Below are 13,687 nucleotides of genomic sequence, written 5' to 3'. Positions count from 1 at the left end.
TCCACTGCTACGCCCACCAAGCCACACCCACCAAGCCATGCCATGCCCACCAAGCCACACCCACAGAACCGGTAGTAAAAAAATTTGAATCCCACCACTGGACTGGCCCAAGGTAATCCGGGCGGTTTTGTCCATAAGGCAGGACTAGAACTCCCCTGGTTTCTGGCCTGATGCCTTAACCATTATATCAAACTGGCTGGTAAACACAATACTATTGATTTATTAAGATGGGATATTCCAACCTTTTGTCTGTCATTTTTACAAATTGCCAACATCCTAGACATCTTGGTTTTTTAGATGTCTAAAAAAGACTATAGATTTAGAGACTTCCAAAACATTTCCAATTTATCAAGAATTTTTTATTGGAAAGCTGCTAATGTATCAAGTTTAACTTGAATAGTCAAAGTATTCATTCATATTTATATAGCCTACAGCATGGCGCTCCCATGTGGCTCCCCTCCTGCGCGAGCTGCACTGGCTCCCTGTGGTCTTCCGGGTGCGCTTCAAGGTCTTAGTTACCACCTTTAGAGCGCTCCATGGCTTAGGACCGGGGTACTTACGAGACCGCCTTCTGCCACCAATAGCCTCTCACCGCCCAGTACGCTCCCATAGAGAGGGGCTTCTCAGGGTGCCGTCAGCCAAACAGTGTCGACTGGCGGCCCCCAGGGGGAGAGCCTTTTCTGTGGGGGCACCCACCATCTGGAACAAGCTCCCCCCAGAGATACAGAAGATTCCGGATCTGCGCACTTTCCGCCGTGCCCTCAAAACATTCCTGTTTCAGCAGGCAGGCCTGGCCTAACTTTCCCTTTATATTGCTTTTGATTTTATTTTAAACTGGGATGTCTTGAATTATCTAGGACCAGAGTGTTTAGTATATTTTAATTGGTTTTTTTTAATTAACGTTTGTATTACATGTATTTTTATCGTTCGCTGTTCACCGCCCTGAGTCCCTTAGGAATAGGGCGGTATATAAATTTAATAAATAAATAAATAAATAAATAAATAAATAAATAAATAAATAAATAAATCAGTGATGGCTAACCTTTTCTGGACCAAGTGCCCAAAGCATGTCAGAACCCCCAAAATACAATGTGTGCACAACCCCCATGAATGTGGCCCCCCGCATGTGTGCGTGGCCACCCGCATACATCCTGCCCCCCTACATGTGCGGCAGACCCGAAGACCAGCTGGCTGGTGGGATCGCGTGCCCACAGAGAGGGTTCTGCATGGCACTTGTGGCATGCGTGCCATAGGTTCGCCATCACGGGCCTACATATTCTTCGAACATATTAAATATCTTAAAATAGTTATTAGCAATAAACTGATTTAATATATTAATACTTTGTTTGTTTTCTATAGCCACCCATCTCAATAGGTGACTCTTAGTGGCGTACCTCATAAAAACATTAAAACAATATAAAATAAATAAAGTTGTCGAGTAAACTATTGACATGAATGTTAATATAGCCAAGAAATGGGATTCTACATACATGCAGGGCCATAAGACGGGGCACATTACCCAGTCTTCACAGCCTAACAAAAGGCCAACAGGATTAGAGTCATCCTCATCTTTGAAGGGAGAATGTTCTAGAGGGCAGGAGCTGTGGCACAGAAGCACCGCTTGGTCCCCATCAGTCAACATTTCTTAACTGATGGGACTCGTAACAGATCAGACTAAACTGGATGGGTAAACATGACAGGGAGAAGATGATTCCTTAGGTAACCTAGCCCAAAGCCATGAAGGGCTTTCAAGATGAGAACCAGTACCTTGAATTGGATTAGGAAAGCACAGCCAATGAAGCTCATGTAGCAAAAGTCTTTAATATAGAATAACGTATACATCTGTCCAGCTACATTTTGCATTGATTAAAGCTTCTTTCATATAAGATACAGTCATATTCTCTATAGATAGATAGATGATAGATAGATGATGATGAGATAGATAGATAGATAGATAGATAGATAGATAGATAGATAAAGATAGATAGATAGATAGATAGATAGATAGATAGATGATAGATAGATAGATAGATAGATAGATAGATAGATAGATAGATAGATAGATAGATAGATGAGAGATAGGAGAGAGAGGGGGGAGGGAGAGAGAGAAAAACCTATATACTGCTTCATTGTGTTTTGTAGCCCTCTCTAAGCAGTTTACAGAGTCAGCATATTGCCCCCAACAATCTGAGTCTTCATTTTACTGATCTCAGAAGGATGGAAGGCTGAGTCAACCTTGAGCAGTTCAGAATTGAACTCCTCGGGTGAACAGTGAGTTAGCCTGCAGTACTGCATTCTAACCACTGCGTCACCACAACTGAGTTATCTTCCTCTCCAATCTCTCCACTGTGCAAAGGGAAGGGGAAGAGTCAGGCAAAGGACAGAATGCCTAAAGAAATTGCTCGCTCCTTTCTCCCCCCCCCCCTTGCAGAGCAGAAATTAGAGAAGAAGGGATTTCAAGAGAATACTTTATACTGTTTGTATAACATGTCCGTAGTTTGCAGTCCTGAATTGCCAGCAGGATATTGCTTTAATGTATAGAAGAGCAAACAGCTTACTCTTTTGAAATCCCTTTCTCTTCAATCACTTTACTTTCAAAAGAAGAAAAAGTTGGGGGGGACACAGGTCAGGCACAGTACAATGTGTACTGACTGTAATGGCAATCATGATTGAGCGATGCTGCAAAGGTTATAGTCATACATTGGCCATAAAATTACTTTGTAGTTTCATAATTTTGAACAGTCACTGAATGAGTGGTCAGTAAATCAAAACTACCTGTAATACTTCCTCAGAGGTAGTTGTCCACGAACAATGGCATAATGGCGGTTGTATTGTTTGTACTTTATACTTTCCAATCAAGACTTCCACTATATTAAATTAACATTTCATGCTAATAATGCTTTGTTTTCCTTTGAGAGCAGAAAATTTTCTCATGATCCATCTATTTGTTGTGAGTTGCGAAGCCGTGTCCGACCCATCGCGACCCAATGGACAACCTTCCTCCAGGCCTTCCTATCCTCTACTATCCACCGGAGACCATTTAAGCTTAGTGATTCCATCCAGCCACCTCATTCTCTGCCGTCCCTTTCTTCTTTTGCCCTCAATCGTTCCCAGCATTAGGCTCTTTTCCAGTGAGTCCTTCCTTGATCCATCTATATTGCTACACAATTTCTAATCTAAACTGTGATTATATGTGTATGCATATACGATCTCTATCTGTTGTATTTATTTCTATGCTTAGAGTCCATTGGGAGCCAAGCTTTAAAAAGCCTCCTTAAGAAATAAGAGTATATTTCATTGTCAAGGAAAAGCTTTTAGTCATTATGACATCCAGCTATCATGCAGCAAAAATATTACTAATGCTATTTTGTCTCCAAAGTGCATTTGTTATCAGTGTGCACTTAAACTAGTGATCAAGATCTTGTAAGAAGACACACCTGCTCTGCATTTCATATCCTTTAATACCTTAGGGATGCATCACTTAATAATTTAGTGCTAAACCATTTAGCATTTTAGCCCATCATCTCTTATATTACACACAGGATTTCAGTAATGTCTGCTAAAATTATGTGTTAGCTGCCTTACATATGCGTCAAACTTAATAAGTCTTTCTTGCCCCCCCCCACATCCCTATCTAAGTTTAATAACTGATTTCTTACATTTATGGATGTGAAAATTTTATTGCTTGTAGATATAGTTTGAATCTAAATCTACATACCTTATAAATTGAATTTTAGTTTCCCTTTTTGACCTTATGAATTTCAATCAGTCATTGACCTCTTGTTGCTCATGAATCTGACTGATTTAATGTTGTACAACAATAATACTTGGAGGGGAAAGGATTATCATAAGAGCCCATAAGACATGTTGAAATCCACAAGTAGGTTTTGGAAGCCTTAGGCAATCATAACTCTTGATCCAAGACCATTTGTTAATGCTTTCATCTGTTATCACTCTAGACTAGCCAATCTTTGTCATATAAGAAACCAAGGGGGTTACCCAGGAGAGCTAAAACTATATGTAAAGGGCAGGGTTTGAGTATGACACCATGATATAAAACATTTATTTAAAAAATAATAATTCTCTCAGGACCTGTCATGTTTCAAACACAAAGTAAACTATTAGAAAGAGGAGAACCTAGTCTCTATTCAATTCTTTAAATAGTCTAAAAATAATGCCATAGGTTCAGGAATGGAACAATTCAAATAACTCAAAGCTAACTTCCATTGGGGAAAAACTCTTTTATTCCTATTAATTCTCAAGTATTGTGTGCAGTCTCATAGTTACATTGGAATAACCTGACTTTATTTTATGTCCCACGTGCAGAAAAGGAGCGGGTTGCAATAATGCTGCACCTACCATCTTGGAGACGTTGACCCTTTGCTGGATGCTGGGTGGGCTGAAGTGCTCAATCTGTTAAAAGCAGCATTGTTCCACCACAATGCAAACCTCATTTGGCGCATATGCGCCCTAATATAACACATACATACAAAATGAGTGGACTTTATGGCACAATGCTGCTTTCATTGCTCTAAAGAAAACAAGTAAAGTAACAGATACCCATGCTTCTCCTACATTGGCATGATAAAGGTAAGCTCAGAACACCTAAGGAAATTCCACAGAAAGTTTCCTGAGAACTTCAAACTTGGCAGCTTTAAGACTTGTGGACTTCAACTTCTAGAATTCTCCAGCCAGCTATGCTATTTCTGTCTTTCATTGAAAAACTAGGAAAAAAAGATTTGTCTAATTTCACCAGTGGTTTGTTACATTTTTTAAAAAAATGGGGGCGGGAGGGTGAACAATGAATCAAAGATTATTGTGAAATTAAATGGGGGGGGGAATCTAACCCTCCTCCCCTCTTATACCTTCAAATCTTTTTCTGAAGCTGTCAGCTCAAAAAAAAAAAAAAAAAAAAAACCAAGTTATTTTGAGAAAAGATGACTCAGGACAGTTTGGTGCCTGAGGCTGACAGTCCAGAAGAGCCTCTTCTTGCCCAAAAACTGAGATAATAATTGTTAGATTGCTTTTTTTTAATATACATTTTTAGTATACATTTTCCTTTATTATACATCACATTTCCAGTTTTAGCAACGACAGTGTACTGGCTGTATCAAGTCCTTTTTAAGTATAGATAGTATTATACACCCTAAATGTAACCATTATTCTCATAGTCATACAATATAGTCTCTTTATTTATTTATTTATTTATTTATATTTATTTATTTATTTATTTATTATTATATTTCTATACCGCCTTTCTCCCGTAGGACTCAAGGCGGTGTACAGCCAAGAAAAATATAGACACACAAACATCATAAAATTGCTAATTAAAATTATTACTTAGTTTGGCCAATTAAATAAAACCCAGAATTAGATAACATTTTAAAAAATCATTCACATGTTCATATGTTTAGCCCCGCCTTTTGGAACAATATACAATATAGTCTCTTTTAAATACATAATGTTGTACATCATAGTTATAACCATTATTTTCATAGTTGTACCATAACATTTATATACATTTATAACATTTATATACATCTATACATTTATCACTCTATAAAGGTTCCCCTCGCACATATGTGTTAGTCGTTCCTGACTCTAGGGGGCGGTGCTCATCTCCGTTTCAAAGCCAAAGAGCCAGCGCTGTCCGAAGACGTCTCCATGGTCATGTGGCCAGCATGACTAGAATGCTGTTACCTTTCCACCAAAGGTGGTCCCTATTTTTTCGACTTGCATTTTTTTACGTGCTTTCGAACTGCTAGGCTGGCAGAAGCAGGGACAAGTAACAGAAGCTCACCTCGTTACGCGGCACTAGGGATTCGGACCGCTGAACTGCCGATCTTTCGATCGACAAGCTCAGCATCTTAGCCACTGAGCCACCGCATCCCTTCTATTCATACAATATAGTCTCTTTGAAATACATAATGTTGTACATCATAGTTATAACCATTATTGTCATAGTTGTATCATAACACTCTATACATTTATCCCTCTACAGATTGCTTTTTTTTTTAATGGCATCTCAAAATCTGGCCAATAAAATGAGCATCTTCTTCTAAATGGTTGGTCCAGATAGCACAGAAGCAATAATCAAGCACTGTACTACAGGCTTGGAAGAGCCTGTAGTACAGTGGACTAAAGCACTGTTATTAACAACTGCTGCTTGCAATTACTGCAAGTTCAAATCTCACCAGGCTCAAGGTTGACTCAGCCTTCCATCCTTTCAAAGGTAGGTGAAATGAGGACCCAGATTGTGGGGGCAATAAGCTGACTTGTATAAATATACAAAAGTATGAAGGCTATTGCTTAACGCATTGTAAGCCACCCTGAGTCTCCGGAGAAGAGCGGCATATAAATTAAAGCAAAAAAAAAAAAATCTGTAAGGAAATGAAATCCAACAAATTAACAAAGGATTGTATATGTATATATAAGGCAGGCAGAAATAAACCTAGCTCCTCAGGATATATGCAATCCTTGGATTATTTGCTATCTCAACCCAGCCACTCCTTGTGTGGCTACATCCACTTTTAAAATAACAAAAAAATGCCCAATATGTTTGCTTTGTTGAACTGGTTAAGGAATTCAAGATTTGAAACCAGAGTTTTATTGTAACAAAATATATTAAGCCTTCAAATGTTAAGTAGATGAAATATACCCACACAATAAGGCTTATGAGAAAAAAAACAACAATGAAATTTGTTGGCTACAATGAATTATATATTCCTACCAGAGGTATAGAAATCAAATCTAATTTGATTCAAATGTTCACACTGATTCAGAAAATCAATCTAATTTGATGTGGACATATTCAGGCGTACTCAGTTTGTTGATTCTAATCAGTTCTTCAGAACGGTTCAGATTTTTCCAAAATCTATCTAGGGGGTAGAATATTTTTTTTTCAGCTTATCAAATATACTGTTTCATTGGAAAGAGGAAGGCTTCAGTAAAGTATTTGTTTTTAATACATTGCATACCTTGGAAATATTGTCATGTTTCCTTACTAACTACCATGAAGTATCTTACAGTTTATTTACCCCCAATATCAGATTGGAAAGGTTTGATTTTGCACCAAGAAAGCATTAAATTTCCCCAAGTACAGAGACATGGGGTACTGTTGGGGACAAAAGAGCCTTGGTGGCGCAGCAGACTAAAGTGTTGTTAAGTAGCACCAGCTGCCTGCAATTACTGCAAGTTTGAATCTCACCAGGCTCAAGGTTGACTCAGCCTTCCATCCTTTTGAGGTAGGTAAAATGAGGACCTGGTTTGTGGGGGCAATAAACTGACTTTGTATAAAAAAAAGAATACCACTTAGAGGGGGCCGAAAGCCCTACTAAGCAGGTATATACAAAAGTATGAAGGCTATTGCTTAACGCATTGTAAACCGCCCTGAGTCTCCAGAAAAGGGCGGCATATAAATCGAACCAATCAATCAATCAATCAATCAATCAATAGGCTGACATTGTAAACTGCTTAGAGAGTGCTGTAAAGCACTATGGAGCAGTATATAAGTCTTAGTGCTATTGCTATTGCTATTGCTATTGCTATTGCTATTGCTATTGCTATTGCTATTGCTATTGCTACTTATGGTTACTTTAAAATCAAAATTGTGATCTCTTTACTTCTGCATAAAAATTACGGGGGATAATCCAAACTTAAGATCAAAGCTTTTTATTAAGGCCACACCCATGGTCCTTATTTCTTAAAGATATTTCTAGCTGCTTTGCTTAGAATGTCAAATGCTTTTCTCATATAAGTTACAACAGAATTAACCACTGGGTTGCTTAAAGAATATCCTACAAACACATTGCTCAGACTAAAATATTTTCATTGTGTTTCTTTTACTTTTGGCCACTATCTAAAAACAACAACAACCATGCACTCTTGAGCTAAAGGAAAGAGTTAACTATAGGAGGTTAACTTGTGCAAGAGGCAAACAAAGTTTATTCCCAGTGAACAAATGAAATCTAATCACACATTAAATAAAATCAATAGTATAAAGAATAATGCGGGGAAAACAGAGCTATAGCAATTACTACCCAGAGGCTTCATAAAGTAGAGAAAAACCAGATTTGGTAAGAAATACTAGGTTTTTGTTTCTTCGCTTCCTTCCTCCCTCCCTCCCCCCCCCAGGTCTCCAGCACCCATAATCTATTTTGATTTCTTGGTGTCCTTTCAAGTTATATTGTATTATTCATAACTACAACACAATGGTAGCTGCCAATACAAATTTTGTCTTTTCTCTTAATTTTGTATCCTTCTGTCAAAGCAGATGTCTGTTTTGCATTCGCGTGCACCCCTCCTAAATTGTGGGAAAAGGATGAGTCATTCCTGCTAAGGTAAACCAACATCTGTGTTATGCTGCTTTCTTTTATTATCCAAAACTTTAAGATGACACATAGCTCATGGTTGAGAAGTAAAGGTATCCTTGCTGTTTAAGCCAAATGTCTATCAAGGTCATTTTCCTTGTTTCTAACAATGGCATGCCCAGAAATTGGTTGAATAATATAGTGCATATACTATAATATTCAGAAGGCTCAAGAATGGAGCATTAGTGGATACAGAATCCAGTGCTCTGGTGATTTCAAGTTATGTTGTAGATAAATACTATTTACAATTGTTCTGACAAGCAGGGACCAACTTCCTAGGACCCAACACCTGTGGATTTGCAGTTCGTGTAGAACGGTGTCCATTGTAAAATTGCATTCTTTGCTACTTTAGTGACGTTTCCGTGCCTTGTGCATGGGCCATAACTGCCCAAACACTCTTCTTTGTAAAGTATTACAAAAGGGTAAAAAACTTTTAAGACTAGAGTCTATTTATTACATTTCTGACTAGTGTCCTTTTCCAAAAAATCCTATGGCACCACCCATTATTTTCTCCATTGTCATTGGCCTCCTTCAGTCTCAAGAGACTATGGTATCGTGCTCTGGAAAGAGGTCCTAAAACTAAGGTGACCAGACGTCCCGCTTTTGGCGGGACAGTCCCGCTTTTGAGCAATTTGTCCCGCGTCCCGCGGCGTTTTAAAAAAGTCCCAATTTTTCATTCTGCCTCCTGGTTCCCGGCTGCCTCCTGAATCCCCGCTGATGGCTAGAGGGAAAAAACCTGTTTAAACTCTTGCCGCGGGGCTTCAAAGGGCCGCCCTACGTTAATTAGCTCGGCTTCCCCCTCTCAGCTGATTTGCACAGGGCTCTGCTCTTGCTAAATTGCTCAGTTTTTTTTCCTCTTTGTGCAAACCAAGCTCAAAACGAAACTGAAAGTAAAACAGGCTGTTGGCTTTGCGGTTTGCTTGCAACGTTGGAAAATTAGGCAGCAGATTTATTTTCCTTTTCCTCACCAAAAAAGGTAAGTGCAAACAATGGAAAATTATTTAGGGCAAAAGAGGAGAGTTCAAGATTTTAAAACACAAAAGAAAAAAAAGCTCTTTTTAACTAGGGAATTGTAATAATTGAGATATTATTAATTGTATACTGTGTTGAAAGCAGAAATGGTTAAGTTGTGGTTTGGAGGAATATATGGGGGAAATTATTTGGTTTATTATTATTGGTAAGTATAATTAATTGATTTGTAAGAAATTGGATTGCATGGAAATAATTGGAATATTCATGTTCATATTGATTAATATACAAAAAAGATAGTTATATAACTAATTGATTTATATTAAAATGTTGAATTTGTATTAAACAACTGTATTACATAATTACATAATTAACCAATGTGAGGATGGATATAAAAATAGATGACAATGGGAAGGGGTATAAAATAGAATAGAAGGGAAAAATTGAATTTGATTAAGATTAGAGATGAGGATGAAGGGTAATATTGTTTTTTTAAAAAAATAGATGAGGAATAAATATGGCAAAAAGGAAATATAGAAATTGTAAATTTAATTGAAATGACTAAACACTGTTTAAATTTGTGAACCAGCCAAATATTCTGTTCAAAGAAAATACATTGTATGTATGTGTGTTTCTAATTATTGCTATTTATTCATATTTGTTCTCTTTTATTCTTTAAAGTTTAACGATTCATTCTTTATCTTAATATCTTTATATTTGTTTGGGGTTGGCTTTCTTCCCTTTCATCTTTTTTATTGTACAGCAATCTTTCTCCTCAAACCTACCACCTCTCTTTTCTTTCCTTCTTACTTTCTCTTCCCCCCCTCTTCTTCTCCTCCCTACTTCCTCTTCCTTTCTCCTTCTCCTCCTCTCTTCCTCCCTCTCTTAACCATCACTCCTACTCTAATTTCCCTTCCCTTCCTTCATCCCTCTCAATTACTGTATCCTTTTATGCATATGGACTACTCAGAGGGCTGAAAAAGTTATTTTTGACTGGTCCTCGCACTTTTGACCAGTCCTCGAACTTACGACTGTCCTCACATTTTACATTTTTGCCCTATCTTGTCATCATGGTGAAGAGAAGCAGTTGTGAAATGAGTGACGTGGTTGTTAAGAATGCTGCACGGGCATAAATATGAGGATGGTCATAAGTGTGAGGACCAGTCAAAAGTGCGAGGACCTGTCAGAAATGACTTTTTTCAGCCCTCTGGTTAGTCCTTTTGTGCATATGGACTACTCAGAGGGCTGAAAAAGTTATTTTTGACTGGTCCTCACACTTTTGACCAGTCCTTGAACTTACGACTGTCCTCACATTTTACGTTTTTGCCCTATCTTGTCACCATGGTGAAGAGAAGCAGTTGTGAAATGAGTGACATGGTTGTTAAGAATGCTGCACGGGCATAAATGTGAGGATGGTCATAAGTGTGAGGACCAGTCAAAAGTGTGAGGACCTGTCAGAAATGACTTTCCAGCCCTCTGAGTAGTCCCTATACACATAGCCATGGCCACCCGGTCACATGACCAGCTAGCCACGCCCACCCAGTCACATGGCCTCCAAGCCACGCCCACACAATAAGCCACGCCCACAATGGTGTCCCTCTTACCAATGTTAAAATCTGTTCACCTTACCCTATACACATAGCCATGGCCACCCGGTCACATGACCAGCTAGCCACACCCACCCAGTCACATGACCAGCTAGCCACGCCCACAAAATAAGCCACGCCCACAATGTCCCTCTTTACCAATGTTAAAATCTGGTCACCTTACCTAAAACAGCATCTAGTGTGACTAAAAAAGGCCAATTCGAGAGTGGCAATCCCTTCCACATTGAGAGCAGATACATTCTGTCCCTGCCCAGCCCCCAGATTTCACTGGTTCCGGGACTGTCTCTTTGCCTCAGCCTGCCGAACAAGTGTCTCTTTGAATTGGAGAAGGCCATGCTGTGTCTTTAGCCTCCAAGCTGAATGATCAGAGGTCAAGGTTTCCCAGTTGTTAATGTCCATTCCCAGGGCCTTTAGATCCCTCTTGCTGATATCCTTATATTGCAGCTGTGGTCTCCCTCTGAGGCACTTTCCCTGCACTAATTCTCCATACAGGAGATCTTTCAGAATCCGACCATCAGCCATTCTCATGACATGCCCCAGCCAGCATAGTCTATTTTCTCCAGTCTTAGTTTATTTTCAGAATGTGATTGACTTGGGGGAAAAAAATTGGTTGACCTAAAGTTAATGATCCAGTGGGAATTTGGGATAAAACTTCTTCAACCCTAGCAGTAAAAGGAAACCTGACTCTCAAAGAACACAATGGCTGGACACATCAAAACTGACACCAGCCCAGGTGTGAAATTCAGCTGGTTCTATCCGGCTTGGGTGAGCTGGTAGCGACGGCTGCAGGAGGCTCCACCCATACTTGTGGACGTCATGATGTCACTTTTTTTGCAACATCTTAAGCCTCTGTGCATACGCAGGAGACTTTGTGCATGTGCAGATGATGGCGCACACTCATTGGCAAACCGGTAGGGAAGGTAAGTGAATTTCACCCCTGCACCAGCCACAGCTTGGAAAAACTCAAAGAAGCAGTGCAAGATCGGAAAATGTGGAAAGACCTGGTTCAGAGAATCACCTAGAGTTGGATTTGACTGAACAGATATCATTATCATCATTGTCATCATTGTCGCCGTCATCTTCATCATCATCATCATCATCATCATCATCATCCCTAGAGTATTTGTTATTGTTCTAGCAACATGTCTAGCAAGAGTAGAACAAATATTCATATTTAGGATTATGTCTTAATAATTGTGTGTGTGTGTACATATACATACATACACACACATATACACACACATACATATGCACACACATATATACTGTATATTCTTACCACTTATAAAGGCCTTCATGGCATAAGGCCTGACTAGCTGAGGGATCACTTATCTTTAATAGTTTATGCCTGCCCTGTAGAATTGGACAGAGTGGTCCAATTCTCTGAAGCCATTAATGAAACAATGTCATCTCATGGGATCTAGGAAACAAGCCTTTTCTGGTACAGTGTCTGCCTCTGGAATAGCATCCCTCTAGAGATTCCTATAAACCATATTCTGATCATGTTGGAAAGGTCCTTAAAAACTTGTCTTTTCCTCTAGGCTTTAATTTATACTCTTATATGATTTTAATCTGAATAGTTTATCTGTTCTTGATGTGCATTGTTCGTTTCTTTGTTATATTGTTTCTTACTGTTTGAATCGTATGCTACCTGGACCTTTATGGAATTAGGAATTATAAATTTGATAGAAAATAGATGAGATGAGATGAGAAAAAGAGAGGGAGGGAGGGAGAGAGAGAGGGAGAGAGCAAGAGATCTTTTTTCAGCAGAACTTATTATCTCAATTACTGCAGCAACACAGTTTATTGGAAGATCTAAAAGGATCAAGACCAGTGGTGAAATCCAATTTTTTTTACTACCGGTTCTAAGGGCATGGTTTGGTGGGCGTGGTGTGGCTTGCTGGGCGTTGTAGGGGAAGGATACTGCAAAATCCCCATTCCCTTCCCACTCCTGGGGGAAGGATATTGCAAAATCTCCATTCCCTCCCCACTCTGGGACCAGCCAGAGGTGGTATTTGCCAGTTCTCCAAACTATTCAAAATTTCTGCTACCAGTTCTCCAGAAACTGTCAGAACCTGCTGGATTTCACCCCAATCAAGACAGGTCTATCTTTGTCATCGTTTTGTTGCTTCCTTATCCCTGCCATGTCTTAACATTCTTTACTGTTATTTTTCCTGGAGTAAAAATGAACTTGGAGAGAATTGTATCAGGGTATTTCAATTTATAACTAAATTATAACAAAGACTGGGGGAGAGAGGGGCAGACAGTTCAGAAGATTGCTGTTCCATAGTTTGAGGGGACAGCAGCCCCTGAGATGGATCACCTCTTTGCTGTACCTTCATCTCTTCATGTAGGATGATGTCTTCAGCATCCCACCTCATTTTATGCAAGGGATAGTAACTGCACTGATATTTATATTCCAATACAATTGTATAGGTCAGAAATGCAAGACAGCATCATGAAATTTGTTTGCATCCCTTCTAGTATCAATCCTTTATTATGAACCTGTCTTACTTTCTGGAGTAATTTCATTGTAATTTTTCCTTTGTAGCATTGTCTGTGGGGGAAATGGCTATTCTCATCAATATTATTACAGAATTTGACTTAAGGGCAAAGAAAATCACCTTCCTGGTGATTTTCATTCTTCCCTGAGCAGTTGTTCATTCTTTTCATTGTTTCCCAACCCAAGAAAAATTACTGATGGGATTTTCTCCAAAACATGTTATTCACAAATGGCTGTAT

Source organism: Pituophis catenifer, unplaced genomic scaffold (assembly GCF_029215685.1).
Source record: "Pituophis catenifer annectens isolate HBS135680 unplaced genomic scaffold, rPitCat1.0.hap2 SCAF_3, whole genome shotgun sequence".
Lineage (NCBI taxonomy): Eukaryota > Metazoa > Chordata > Lepidosauria > Squamata > Colubridae > Pituophis > Pituophis catenifer.
The sequence above is the reverse complement of the archived record's forward strand: the minus strand, read 5'-3'. Positions refer to the sequence as shown.